The 15,730-nt window shown below is 38.5% G+C and overlaps 1 protein-coding gene across 3 annotated transcripts in view; it reads left to right on the top strand.

The window, feature by feature from the left end:
• The first annotated feature begins 5,917 nt into the window (after positions 1-5,917).
• Positions 5,918-15,730, top strand: part of LOC145260527 (uncharacterized) — a 502,535-nt gene continuing 492,722 nt past the window's right edge. For 2 of the 3 annotated variants that reach the window (XM_080118723.1, XM_080118721.1), the window contains exon 1: positions 5,918-6,241. The gene's annotated coding sequence lies outside the window, so the exon portion shown is untranslated. The remainder of the gene's footprint in view (positions 6,242-15,730) is intronic. The other variant, XM_080118722.1, reaches the window with a different exon arrangement.

The raw sequence follows: 15,730 nt of genomic DNA, 5'->3' as shown, positions 1-15,730 counted from the left end.
CTCAACTCAAATGTTGAGACCCTTCACTGGAGAGGGTGACCTAATTAAATGGCTGGAAAAATTAAAGATGGTGGCAAGGTTGCAAAAAATCGAAGACGTGGTCACCTTGCTGCTGCTCTACTTAGAGGGAGAAGCCCTCACTATTTACCAGCAGATGCGCGATGAAAATAAGGGACACCTTGCCTCAGTGGAGCAAAGACTGAAATTGGCTTTTGCCGAGAGTCCATTTGAAGCACTCGGCAAGCTTGCAAGTTTGAGGTGGCCCGGCGAGTCTGTTGACGTCTTTGCTGCAGAGATCAGAAGACTGGCAGGATTGGCTGGTTACGTGGGGAGAAGTCTAGAGATGACGGTAAAGCTATACCTAATGAATTGCTTCCCAGAAGAAATCTCCGCAAACATGCAGAGAATCACTGAGATCAATACGATGGAAGTGGACGATCTCTTGGTCCACACCAGAGTCCTAGTCAAGAATGTCAAGGGCCCAATCGTGGCTGCAGCTGTGAGTGGAAATAAGTGCATGATGCCCCACTTGAATGATGAGAGACAGGCAGCGAGGCGACAGGAGGAGAGGCCTGCCATCAAGTGCTTCCAGTGCCAGGGTCCTCACCTGCTCAAGGACTGCAAAGAGCCAAGACCGGGGGTCATTTGCTACTGATGTGGACGAGTGGGGCACATTAGCTGCTATTGCGTTGCTGCACGGGACCAGGGAAATGAGTGAAGGGGAGCCATTGCGCCAGTGGTTCCCCCTTCTATGTGGAAATGGCACACAATGAAACGTTGCCTCAGTTACCGGTAGTAGTCAATGGGAAGAGAGCCGTGGCTCTTGTTGACTCAGGCTGCACCACGACGTTGATAATGAAGAATGTCGCTAGATCATGGAGTGGAGCCAGGAGTAATAAGACCGTGGATGGCAGGGAGGTGAAATGCCTGGGAGAGACAACAGTGGAAGTACTGGTGCAAGATGTGCCTATTGGACTACGAGCCCTGGTGTTGGATCATCTGGTTGGTGATGTTGATGTGGTTTTAGGCGCGATTAACCAACTGGAGGGGGGCGCTACGTTGAGAGGGGGCCAAGTAACTTTTGGACGCCTCGGCGCAGTAGGAATGGAAGGAGTGGAAGGTGATAGAAATATCAGAACACAAAAACCAGATACTTGCTGCATCGAGGATGAGGATTTCCTAGCGAGGTTCGATGGTGAGAGGTGGACGGTGGAATGGAAATGAATCTCCGGGCCTCAGGAACTACGAAACAAAGTAAGCTGCTACGAGAAAACACTGCGAGGAGAAATAAGAAAAGGATTCGAGGAAGAAGTGGAGAGGTGGATAGAGGAGGGAATTCTGAAACCGTGGAAAGGGGAAGAAAAAGAAGTGCTACCATTACTGGCGGTTGTTCAACCCACAAAGAATAAAGTTAGACCGGTACTGGATTTCAGAGAATTAAACAGATACATAGCCTGCCACACTAGAAAGGGGATTGATGTATGCGAAGAGGTGATGAGGAAATGGAGGAGGATGAAGCAGACCACTAAGATTGTTGACTTGAAGTCGGCTTATCTCCAGATCCATGTAGATGAAAAACTCTGGAAACATCAATTGGTCCGGTACAAGGGGAAGTTATATTGCCTGACGAGATTAGGCTTTGGGCTGAGCTCAGCCCCAAAAATTATGACTGCCATGCTGAAGACGGTGCTGAGTAAAGACTGTACAGTGGACAAGGCCACTAGTTCGTACATTGACAACATTTTCATGGAGGAAGCAGAGGTGACAGCAGAGAAAGTGAGAGGTCATGTCGTGAGGTATGGGTTGACTGCAAACCGGCGGAGTCCCTGGATGGAGGAGCGGTGTTGGGGTTGAAACTATGCCGAGATGGCAAAGGAAGCCTTGTCTTTAGACAAGGAAATGCAATGCCCGAAATCGGAACCGACCTGACAAAACGAGAACTCTTCTCGGTCTGCAGGAGACTGGTGGGACACTATCCAATCAGGATAGCGTGCAGCTTTATTAAACGACAAATGGGCACTGATGGCTGGGAGGGCCGTGTGACGAAAGAGGTCATGAACATGCTACAGGAAATCATCGCGAGAGTGACAAAAGAAGACCCAGTAAAGGGGGAATGGTACATCAGCGGTGGAGACGCGGGGGTGATTTGGTGTGATGCCAGCAGTCTGGCATTGGGCGTCGTATTAGGGATGGGAGGCGTAACTGTGGAAGATGCGGCATGGTTAAGGAGGAAAAACGACAATTCCCATATCGACGTAGCCGAACTGGAGGCCGCTATGAAAGGAATCAATCTGGCCCTGAAGTAGGGATTGAAAACGATTGAAATCAAATCCGATTCGGCAATGGTAGTTTCATGGATCAGGTCAGCAGTGACTGGCGATAAGAGAGTTAGGACCAGAGGTGCTGCAGAAATGCTGATCAGGCGCAGGCTTGGAGCACTTGCAGATTTGATCGCGGAATTCCAATTGAAGGTATCTGTAGTGCTGATCCCATCAGAAAAGAATAAGGTGGATTCGATGACATGGGTAAAGAAGGTCTGGCTGCAAGAGAGAAAGGAGGTTTCCTCAGTATGCTGTGCAGGGGAGGAAGTTAAAAAGTTACATGAAATGCACCACTTTGGTCAAGAACGGCAAGAGAGGTTTACCCGGAAACCACCGAGAAGGAGATCAGGGAAGTAGTGGAGCACTGTCAGGAGTGCCAATCGATAGACCTCGGACCATCCAGACATGAAGCAGGAGAGTTACACATTGCAGAGGACTGGAAGCGATTGGCCATTGATGTGACCCATTATCGCCATAAGCTGTATCTGTCGATGGTCGACTGTGGACCGGGGAAGTTTGCCATATGGAGAGAGATCAGGGCAGAAGCTGCATGGGTGATCGGAGGAGTCATTGAAGAAATATTTTTGGAAAGAGGGCTGGCTGAGGAACTGTTAATGGACAATGGCCCCGCTTTCCGATCAGAAGCCTTTAAAGAGGTGTGTGATGTGGGGAGTAAGGCAATTTTTTAGGGCGGCGTATCGGCCGAGTGGCAATGGGATAGTGGAGAGGAATCATCACACCATCAAAGCTGCTGCGAAAAAAAGCAACATTTCACTCATGGAGGCGGTGTTTTGGTACAACATCTCACAGAAAAACCAGACAAGATGAGACAACTGTGCCTCATAGAGCCATCTTTGCATATAAGTGGCGGCATCCGTGTAACAAAACGGTAGGAATTGAGGATGAAGAAGCTACCATTAAAGTGGGTGAGGAGGTGTGGGTAAAGCCCCCCAATGCAAAATGTACCACTCGCTGGGGGAGGGGGGGGTCGTAACGGGAACGCAGTCAAAGAACAACGTGATGGTGAATGGCGTTCCCCGGCATATCCTAGACCTGCGTCATGTAACCCTGCCAGTGCGCAGTGATGGCAGTGAAGAGGAGGAAGACGATATCCACCAAGAAGCTAACAAGGCACCCCAATTCGACTTAGCCCCACATTGTGGTTCTTTACAACTGGACGAGAATGTCTGTAGTGAACCTGAAAACGTCAACCCCCAAGAAGTTGTCCCCCAGAGGCCTCAATGTGACAGGTGGAGGCCTGCTTAGATGAAGGATTATGAAGTGTTTTATTGATCTCAAAGATCAGGGGGGCGTGTGGGGTATATGGTTAGAAAATAAGAAAAAAACAAACGTACCGGGCGTATCTGCTTCGCTCTTTGGGAAAGAAGAAGGAAAGGATGGCCAGCGCATTTGTATACGCGAAGGGCATCTTGAGAAGGCAGAGCATGATGGGAGAAGCTATTTTTTTTTCCTGTCTCTTCCTTTTTTTTCTAGATAGGAGGATATAAAAGCAGGGAAAAATTCCCTGGGGCAGCAGAGAGAAAAGAGTCGTGAACATCTCTTGAAAAGAATTTTGTATTGCTGACGTTCAGATTGTGCGGTGTGACATTGGTGGCGAGAGGCCAAGTGTGGTCGATTGGAAAAGAAGAGGACAGAAACATGCTGTTGTCGAGAGGGTGACTCACTCCTTCCCGAACCCCAGAACCGAATCCTGATTATAACGCTAGAAAAAAAAAAAGAATTTTTAAGTTCAAGACCCTTCAGGGAGTTTTTGGACACTCTATTGGAATTTATAATTTTCTATCAATTGAAATTTATAATATTTTATCAATTGGAATTTAGAATATTTTATCAATTGGAATTTAAAATAAATCTAGCAGTTTGAATGTACAATATTCTATCAATTTGTAATTGCATTTTATGATATTTTATCAATTGAAATTTTTTTATAATATTCTATCAATTCAAATTGTATTTTTTTAAATTTTATCGATGTACATTGCTTTTTATCAAACAGCAACATATGTTCAAACAACGTACGAATTGAAATTGTATCTTTCAATATTCCAGAAATTGAAATCGGATTGCATTATAAAGAGTAAAACTCGGATTTTATGATATTCTATTAATTGAAATTTTATTTTATAACAAGTTAAATCGTATTTTAAAAAGTTCCACCGATTGAAATTGTATTTTATGATATAAATGCTGGTTTGTATATCTGTAAACACATTTTTTTTTTCTTTTTGTATTTAGGAGTCACCACTTATCGAGGCCGAAGGCCACTCAGGGATAAGGGTTGATAAGTATGTAAGGTGGACGGTGTGGCAACACGTTGACGATTAATAGCGATGCATGGAATTGGTCAGAAGTGGATTATTTAAGAGGACGGCTCAGCAATAATTTGATTCATTCGTTTGGAATATGAATATGTTGTAGTAAGCTGGGGAGCAGCTCCGCGGTATTATGTTCCATAAACATGTAGTTCTAAAAAGTAACTTGGCTCCTGAATTTTCAAGATGAAGATCGCTGATTTGTATTATTTGGATTATTTAAACTACCGTTCTCATCTGTCATTATACAGCATAATCCCGTTGGCACACTGGTTCCCGTTAGATCACTAAAGTTAAGTAACGTTGAGTCTGATCAGTAATAAAATGGGTGACCATTTAGGAATTCTAGGTGCTGTGTGTGCTCTTCGCTAATTTCGACATTGTTTCCAGTCAGCTAGCACTTCTCCTTGCCACTAAACTCAAGCAGTGACAATTCAGGAGAGGTGTTAGGGTTAGAGAGTGCGCAAACCTTGCATCACAATTACATGCACAGCTATCCTTACAACGAGTATCCATTGTTTTTCGCAACTGAACGGAGGCATCGAATCTTATCTTAAGTATTATTTTCACAAGGTTTCGTTCGATTTAACCTACGACCTTCTTCGGGTGTATCGTGTCAAACTCAGGAATCTTGTCGAACTCGGGAATTTTTAAGCCAAACTCGGGAATCTGCATGGAATTTCAAACTTTTATTTAATCCACGAAGGCAGTATGCTCTCGTTCTGTAAGCCATGACCAGGTAAAAGTCTTAAATAATTCCCGATTATATTGATAAGATTGGACTTTCAACCCCCAGAAAAATGTGACTTAGAACTAAATTTTTACACCTTACTTTATCGTCGCAAGGATCCGTGACATAACGAATAAAATACTAGATAAAAAATCAGTTTGTTGTTGATGCTAATGTTTGCTTAGGTAATATCGTTAAACAAACAATTTATTTAGTCCACGGGATCGGGAATAAACAAAGAATACCACAGTAAGAAACGCGACTTTTACATGATTCAACAAACTTGTATCGCAGAAGAGGGGGGCATCATCTTCGATCGTTTAGCTAATGAGCCAGTACGTCTAGAGAAAGACAAAATTGAACATTTGGTTTTCTCAAGTGTCACGTAGTTTAATAAGACGTTAGGCGGCCTCTTTTCTGATGTACTAATTCGAATCCTATATGGCTCTCATTTTTTACTTTGTAGTATTCAATCTTTTTTTTTTTTTTTTTTCTTATCCACAGCCCATGGAGAGAATAAATCCTTTTATATCCTTTTTATATTACCCTCGAAACCATTAGCAATAACATAACATAAAAAACAAACAAACAAAAAACATGTATTTGTGTGTATTTGTATATATTTGCATATTTATTGAAATTCATGACCAAACACGTTTGAATGTCAGTGGAAACTACTTTGTTGTGCTTATTGTCACAATAATGGCTGACTGAGATTACAGTTAATCTACTAAAAAGAAACGGAGAGAAAAAAACAACCTTTTTTTCATTCTGCCTGTTCTTCAAACGCCAAAAAATAATGAGTTTGTTCGGGTGACACAGTCGTACCAGAAGAGGGCGCCCTAAAGAATTAAAAGGTGACGTATAAACTACAAACATAATATTTACAGGCTCTAATTCACCCCTCCTCCTCCCCTAAAAAAAATACTTTGAGTATTAAGACTGATCTGATTTCTTCTTTTTTATGCTTGTATAGATCAACCCCCATGACTACAGATATTGAAGCAGTAAAATTACAACAGCAATAAGGCCACTAAACAGAATTAAACTCTGGCTGGATCATAAAAACAAAGGGTACTAGTGCACTTATTGACCGCGCTGAAATAATAACGTTATTATTTAGAAAGCCATTCTTAACATGGGAGGGGGTGTTTTGTACCTATTGTATACTTTAGCCTTACAATTTAATAAAAACAGATATCATAAAACTTTAATTAAACTTGAAAATACCATTTCAAAAATAGCGCGGATCAATAACTGCCCTAGCACCAAGTAAAGCATTTTATTTATTTATTTTACCGACATCGTTGCATTGTTTTTTGCTTTTTTTCTGTTCTTATTTAAAATTCGATTTAAAAAAAAAAATACAGACAAATTATTTTGATGTATGTACTAGCAACAGAACGAAGGTGTCATATTCCAAAAGTCACGTAAATTGATCAACTAGAAAATCAAATTTTATTACAAAGCAAGGCGCTACATTTTTTTACTCACCAAGTTTTATAAATATGGAGGAGACAACTCAATTCGACTTATCGAGATCAAAATCAACCTTGAAATAGGTACAATTTACTCTTAAAATTGCTAAAAGATCGTTAAAAAGTGATTTTCCATATTACAAAATAAAAAAAAAGAAAGAAAGAAACTGCTGGATCAATTTACGTGATTTCTGGAACATGATATGTTTATTCCGTAATGATAATCATTAGGTACCTCCAAACTGTTGTGTATTACGTCATCATTCTAAACAAAAAACACGGCGTCATCAGTTCATGTGTTTATTGTAATGTCTATGGAAGAGCATTAGCACTATAAAATTTATTTGCAAATAACGTTATTTTACTATCGTTATTATTTTAGAACGGTAAAATAAGTGCATAAGTTCACAAAAAAGTAATTTCTCATATATTACGAAAAACAACTAGTCCGTTTTAATGATTTGAAGATATAAGAAAAAAGCTCGCAAAAAATTCTAAATTTATACATTAAACGATAAATTTATCAGAAATTTCTGAATAAATAAAATATACAATAAAAAAAATGAACAATAAAAAGTAATATAAGACTTACCTTTTGTAAAGCAAATAGATTTTTAATAACCAACTAGACAGACGATAAAATTAATTTTAACCTGTTCTGTTGATACCTGTATCTACAAATGCTTGTCCTTACAGGCTTCCGTATATTTTTGAAAAAAAAAACGCAAATTTGATTTCAACCTTTGTCATTTTAAATATCCAAATCGAAACGATTTTTTTGTCGATTTTCTTTTGTAATTTTTATTATCTCAAGAGTCATATATTATATGAAAATATTTTTTTTAATATTGAAAACCTGTTATATAAAAAATCGGTTTAAACTTCATATCGCGTAATATTTGAATTTAATATCATTTAAAGCTTTTTAAAAATAATGTTTTTTTAGAATTCGTTTTTTTTTGTTGTAATTCAAATAATTATGTTACCAAGAAAAAAAATCAAGAAAAATTGTTCATTTTATTTTTTTTTAACATAATATTAATGATTTTATGTTCTATTTTATTTACAACTTTGATGTAAGTGAAGAAAATTATGGGATTTTATACATATATATATATATATATAATATATATATATATATATATATATACAGGAATTTACATTTATATCGGTAGTCGGTACCGACGGTTTCAAGCCCGGTAGTTGAGGACTGCTCTTAATGTCCGTCTCAGGCTCTCGACTACCGATATAAATGTAAATTCCTGTATATGAATTTAGGAAAACTCGTTCCGGGAAAACTCGTCTCGGGAAAACTCGTCTCCGGAAAACTCGTCCCCTTTCGCTAGGTAGGAAAACTGGTCCCTTATTGAATAAATATCGATTGAAAACACATTTTATGATCGTTCTTGAAGGAGATATTGTTTTTTTAAAATAGACTATAGCCCCCCCATAATATTTTTTTTTAAATATTTTTACTTGTTTAATGTTTTTTTTTGTTTTGTTTTTTTTTAAATAAAATCGATTTTCTAAGTGTCCGTTTTCTACCTAACTGGCTAAGTTCTTAGTGGTTTAACTTATTTTAAAGCGTTTATTATGTTCATACAAAGTTAATTACAAATTGTTTTTTGTTCTTATTTTAACGATGTTTTTTGGAGTCATAAAGACAATAAAAAAAACAAAACCCAAAAATTAAAAAACAGGGAGCGCGATTCGATTTTTCGTTACGCTTTTGGTTTTGTTTTTTAATTATGATAGTTTTTTTGTTGTTATGTTTTTGTTTTCTCTCATGCTAAATGCACTCATGCGTTATTTAAAATTATGATTTTATCAATTATCAACATTTATTGTCGTCCTGTCAAATTTTGCAAAAATTAACTAATAAATTAAAAGCGAAATATTTTTTTGGCGCGAGAGATGCCATGTGCTAACAATCTCTCGTTAACTCATTTTTAATTTTTTAAATTTTTACTTCAAAATTCTAAAATCAATCATTAAGAGAGAAAGTAATCACTAAATAAATTTATTAATCAATTTTATTGGAAACTCCGCTATCGTTTATCATTTTTTGTTGGTTGCTTTTCGAAGGGAGATATAGGTTTTATCCCCCCCTCTCTCTTTAAATTGTAATTTAAAAAATATTAAAATTTATTATTTTCTTTTTAAAACCAAATCTCCCTCAGTAATTTCTTTAATTTTCTATTTTTTAGCGATTATCAAGACCCCCTAAGATGTGATATACCGGCATTATTTCTCGTTTTCACGTAACACTCGACATGTTTTGTTTTGTTTTTTTTCTTTACCAAATAAACGATTCCAAATAAATTAAATAAACAACATAGTCGGCGAGGTAGAAAAATCGATTTTACCCTTTTATAAACAACAGTATATAAGTAAATTCTTTTTATATTAATATAAAAAAAATATGCGGTCTCGTTTATGAACATAATAAACGCTTTTATTAAAAATACAAAAAAACATTAAACAAGTAAAAATATTTTTTAAAAAATATTATGGGGGGGGGGCTATAGTTTATTTTAAAAAACAATATCTCCTTCAAGAACGATCATAAAATGTGTTTTCAATCGATATTTATTCAATATGGGACCAGTTTTCCTACCTAGCGAAAGGGGACGAGTTTTCCGGAGACGAGTTTTCCGGAGACGAGTTTTCCCGAGACGAGTTTTCCCGGGACGAGTTTTCCTGGCACCCCTGTATATATTATACAAAAAATATATTGCTCTTATTTCGAGAAAGGTTTTTTCCCTAATAATAGAGCACTGTATGGGATTTCTTTTTCTACAAAAAAGTACAAGTATATATATATATATATATATATATATATATATATATATATATATATATATATATATATATATATATATAACTATTGTTTATTTATTGATCTTTCCAGTTTTAAAGTAAAGGGTATTTAGTTCTCTCCCACTGTAAGAAGTGTAACACCAGTGTCGGAAAATGGGATTGAGACGTTAGCACCCCCGAGAAGGGGCACTATGACTTGCAAAAAGTGACTGGGCATTCCCGTCGGCATTCCTCGGTAAGGGCGCCTCAAGCGATTAGCAATAAACCAATCCCTTTTCAAAAGAGAGAGGACAAAGCCTGGGAGAGTGGACCTCCTAGAACTGTACAGAACTAACACCCGAGCGCAAAATCACCGGGGACCAGATACAATCTGTTGACTTTAAAAATCCATCGTCGAATGTTGAAATTTTTATCGACCTACATTTATTTTTTTTCAGTTTTTGTTACATGAAATAGGGGGGGGGTAGAACACCTAAAAAAATCCTCTAATATATTTAACGAAACCTACTTTTAATATGTAAGTTTATTTAATAATGAATAACTATCGAAAATTTCAGGTAAATATGATTTGTTTTATATATTTGTTTTTTGACAACTTTTTCGAATTTATGTGTACAGTAATACAAACCCCCAAAATCCCCTAATATATTTAACGAAACCTACTTTTAATATATAAGCTTATTTTAAATATGACTATTATTTGATTTTTGCGAGATTTTTAAAACATAGGTGTGTCAACGGCTTAAAACACGTTACTACATAGGAACGTTGTTTTAATGCGTCGATAATGTAAACACGATTTTTGTCTCGCGTTTTCATTATTTTTGTAAGCTGTAAAAAATTAGTAAAATTTTTTTAGCATGTTTAGTTTAATGCGTTTATTTGAAGCTTCTTTTAAATAGTAAAAAAAAAGTTAGGGTAATAATAAATTATTTACAGTTACATCGTGTTACATACAAGAGGGGGGGGGTAAACCGTGGCGCGCGTTGGAGGTACCTAATAATCATGAAGATTTTTTTTTTCTTTAGTAAATTTTTACTTTCTTAGTGTACACGTTACTAATAGCAAAATACAATTTGGAAAATTAGTCAGAAACTATTTGTTACTTACTCGACGATGGATTTTTAAAGTCAACAGATTGAATCTGGTCCCCGGTGATTTTGCGCTCGGGTGTTAGTTCTGTACAGTTCTAGGAGGTCCACTCTCCCACGCTTTGTCTTCTCTCTTTTGAAAAGGGATTGGTTTATTGCTAATCGCTTGAGGCGCCCTTACCGAGGAATGCCGACGGGTATGCCCAGTCACTTTTTGCAAATAATAGTGCCCCTCCTCGGGGGTGCTAACGTCTCAATCCCACTTTCCGACCCTGGTGTTACACTTCTTACAGTAGGGGAGAACTAAATACCCTTTACTTACTCAACTGTGATCGATTTGCGTTAACAAATAGGTTCTTGTCCGGAATTTCCCCTATATTAGAAATAAAAAAATCTGTATGATGTATTACGTATCCGTCCGTAACGAAACGAAATAATCATATTCCAAAAATTACATAAATTGATCAAATATTTTTATTTATATGAATAAAAATCGGACTTTTTACCAGAGACTGTAAAATATCGGGAAGACGATGCACATTTGAGAACCCTCGTTTCCGTGAATGTTTTGTTTAAGTAGCCCTCTCTCGCCTCTCATGTAAGCGGGCGAGTCTACTTCTATGGGGGTGTGACGCCAAGGCCATTTCGGTCTTGTAATTATGCGTCCTGTGTTTGTTGCGGACCAGGATATAATAATCCTAACCTGCTACAAAAGAAAATAGTGAAATGAATGGAAGGAAGAGAAAAAAACTCAATTGCTGATTAAAATAAACATGTTTATTTTCTGTTGAAAGTAAATGGTTTAGGTGGAACACGTTTTCAGTCCAGTATGTAGAAAAGGAAAGAGAGAGAAAGGGAGTTGACCTCAGTAAAACCGCGCGTGCATGGTAGCATTCGTCCACGTGGAAGTGTCTTTAGGCCACAAGCTGTGGACGCAAACTTGTCTGGTTGACGAACCAAGACAAAAGGGAAGAAAGAGGAAGTTGAACGTTGTTGTTGACTTTTATACTGGGGCCAGTGTTCTGACTGCGCATGTCTGGATTTCCTTTAAAGGGAAGTGACATTGCCCATGTGTGTGTATATGTGTGTACGTTAGCATGTATGTATGCACGTGAATGTGAGCGTGTGAACGTGAACATATGTACGTGTGTATGTGTGCGTGCGTACATGTGGATGTGTATATGTGAGACAAAAAACATTTTCGAACAAGACTCCCAATCCTGAGGAGAAAAATATATATATATATATACAAGAGAAACGTATTTCTTTTTTTTATGTATATATATATATATATATATATATATATATATATATATATATATATATATATTTTAATAAGTTATGTATTGTTTGAAATGTTTTGGCCAATGAACTTTTCGACCTGTTTTTGTTGTTGTTTGTGTTGTGTTGTTTTTTGTAATTTCTTTGTCAGTTTGTGAGTGTGTATGTTCTTGTATTGGACTAGGGGAAATGTGTAATTGTTCGTCTATGAATGCAGGTTAAAGCCTGTCTATTGCAATAGTGTATTTTTTTTGCCTCTTTTTAAAATGGTAAAGTACTTTTCACTTCTGTCGAGAACTACATAAGGTCCGGAATAATTTGGACAGAGTGGTTTTTGACTGCGTCGTTCCTGATAAAAACGTATTCACAGGTGTGAATATCGCTTGGAACGAAAATGTTCGTGTCTGGCTTTTTAGTTGGGGTGAATTTTAATCGTGACATTTTATGTTTTAAATCCGTTACAACAGTTGTTGTTGGGGAAATGTCTGTATTGTTTTCGCAGAATTGTCCCGGTAAAATTAGTGCTGAACCGAAAACTAATTCTGTAGGTGTGCTCTGCAAATCTTCCTTCAGTGTTGCGAATTGCTAGGATAATGAGTGGCAAATTGTCTGACCAGTCCGCTTTGTTTTCGTTCATAGGCAAAGATGCTTTTAATTGTCTATGAAACCGTTCCACTATACAATTTGCATAAGGGTGGTAGGCAGTAGTTTTAATGTGCTTTGTTCCCAACAGATGGTTTAATTCAGTGAAAAGAATTGATTGAAACTGTGCGCCCCTGTCCATTGTGATTACAGAGGGCACTCCGAAAATCGTTATCCAATCTTGTAAAATCGCTCTGGCTACTGTTGCGGCTGATATGTCTTTCACTGGTATTGCTGTCGGCCATCTGCTGAATCTATCGACTATAGTAAGGATGTGGGTGTGTCCTTTTGAAGTGGGCAAGGGTCCAACCAAGTCGATATGAACATGAGTAAACCTAGCATCTGGTACACTAAAAGTTCCTGAAGGTGATTTTGTGTGCCTATGAACTTTGTTTTTTTGGCAAGGAATGCAAGTTTTTGTCCAACTACGGATGTCCGTATTCATATTTGGCCAAACAAAACGTTCCCTATTAATTTCACGGTGGCGCATTTTCCTGGGTGAGACAAATTGTGGAAGTGCTGGAAAACTTGTCGTCTGAGGCTGGGTGAAATATAAGGGCGAGGGTGTTTTTGTGAAACATCAAAATAGAAATTTGTTGTTCCGAACGGTATCGGCATTTCTTTCAGCTTCAGTGAAGTTTCATCCATTATAGCTGGGAGCATGGTATCGACTAATTGCTCTTGTGCTATTAATTCCATACTTAGTTGAATGGAATTTAAAGAAGCAATTGTTGCGCGAGATAAAGCGTCGGCTACAACGTTTTCTTGTCCTTTTACGTACCGTATATCGGTAGAATATTGGGCTATATAGTCAAGATGTCGAATTTCTCGTGGACCGTATTTGTCGACATGTGTGTGTAGAACAAATGTTAGAGGTTTATGATTCGTATAAATGGAAAATTTTCTGCCTTCGAGGAGATGTTTAAAGTGCTTAATTGCAAGGTAAATTGCAAGTAACTCTCTCGAGAAAGTGCTATATTTAGTCTGCGCTTTGTTTAACTTGGCAGAGAAGAATGAAATAGGGGTCATTTTGTTGTCAGAAATTTGGTGAATGACATCTCCTACTGCTATTTCCAATGCATCCGTCATAAGTGTAAGTTCCGTTGTATCGCTATCTTGGATATATGTAAGTTTGGTGAAGTTTGCCAAAGCAGCCTTCGATTGTTCGAAGGCTTGTAGTGCAGGTCCTTCCAAAACTAACTGTTGGTTTTTGGTTCGTTTTTATAACAAGTCCGTGAAAGGTGCGAGTAATGCAGAACAGTTAGGCAAAAAGCGTCGGTAATAACTAATTATGCCTACAAAACGGTGAACTTGTCTGACAGATGTCGGTAGAGGGAAATTTGAAATGGCACTTACTTTTTCAGGCAAAGGGAAGATTCCATCCTTGTCGATTAAATGTCCGAGAAATTGAACCTCCTGGTGGGCAAAAACACATTTATCGGTGTTTAGTTTCAGACCGAAATGTGACGGTCTTTCGAAAGTTTGTTCCAGGTGTAGCCGGTGTTCTTCGACGTTTCTGCTGGCGATTAAAACATCGTCCACATATGCGAATATGAACGGCAGACCTCTGAAAACTTCGTTGATCAAACGCTGGAAAGTTTGACAGGCATTTCTCAGCCCGAAAGGCATCCTTAGGAACTCATAAAGGCCAAATGATGTGGTCAGTGTGGTTTTATGAATGTCTTCTTCCGCGACTGGAATTTGAAAATATGCCTTTACGAGGTCCAGCTTGGAGAAAATTGTGGCGCCTTGGAGTCTATTGGCGAAGTCATGGATATGGGTGATAGGATATCTATGCAGAACTGTTTTCGCGTTTAAGCGTCTAAAATCTCCACACGGGTGCCATGTGTGTTGTCAGCTTTCTGCACCATGTGGAGTGGTGATGACCAAGCACTTTTCGAGGGCCGTATTATCCCCATGTGGAGTAGGTTTTGAAACTTGGATTTTGCCAATTTGTATTTATCCGGTTTCAAGCGTCTGGGGGTTGAATAGACGGGCGGTCCTGTGGTCTTAATATAGTGCTTAGCACTATGCTTGATGGGGTCCGTGTTTTTAAACGGCTGGGAAAGTTGAGGAAATTTTTGGAGTAACCGGCGGACGTGTAAATCTTCGGGTAGGCCAGCACTGATTCCAGTGGTTAAAAATTTTGAGGTAGTTCCTCTCACCGAAATCTTCGTTTCGTTGTCTGTCAATGTGTGATGAGTCATGTCGACAGACAGGTTGAAATGGGCTAAAAAGTCTGCCCCCAAAATTGGAGTGGTCACGCTGGCTATGGCAAATTTCCAGAAAAAATTCCTTTGCATTCCCAGGTTTAAATTTAGTTTTCTCGACAAAAGTTGGTATTTTTGTACCGTTGGCGGAAAAATTGGGTCCCTGTTGGGTGGCCATGCGGTGTCGGTATGACGTTGATTTCCGCTCCGGTGTCTATTAAAAGTTATATCCGTGAATTTTGTCACGGATATAAAACAGACAACCGTTTTTTTTTTTTTTGTTTTTTTTTTGTTTTTTTTTGTGCTCCAGCTACAGTCGTCGCCGTTAGTGGCTGGAAGGTTCGTTTCCCTGAGCTGTTTTTTTGAACGAGCAGGGTGTAGTGCATTTTCTCGCGTCGACTCCGAATCTCCTGTGGTAGAAGCAAACATCTTGTCTATCTCATGATGTGGACCGGTTCCTGCTTAAACTTCTTCGCCTGTAACTTTGTCGCATGTTGTTGTAATTTCTGAGATAACGTCGACGGGTTTGAAGTATGTCGGCCAGCTGCTTTGAAAGCTTTTCAACCATAGACTTTAATTCGGCCAATTCTTCATCTCGGTTTTGGTCAGGTTGCCGTTGGTGGGCGTATACTTGTCGGCTCCGGGAACTTTCATGAATTCTGTCGGCTATGTCGGCGAGCTTTTCTGTTGCCATTTCCTCCGACATCGGAGCGAGTATTTGCTTGGTAGTTGGGGGTGATTTACCCAACCGGAGACTCCTCATGATGCTGTTCGACATTTTGTTGTCTCCCAGCAAGGCTTTCATATGGCGAAGTAGTTGAGAA

The sequence above is a fragment of the Euprymna scolopes genome, chromosome 36 (assembly GCF_053919585.1).
Source record: "Euprymna scolopes isolate OS-2025 chromosome 36, ASM5391958v1, whole genome shotgun sequence".
In the NCBI taxonomy this organism is placed as follows: Eukaryota; Metazoa; Mollusca; class Cephalopoda; order Sepiida; family Sepiolidae; genus Euprymna; species Euprymna scolopes.
This window is presented reverse-complemented; position numbering and strand designations above follow the sequence as displayed.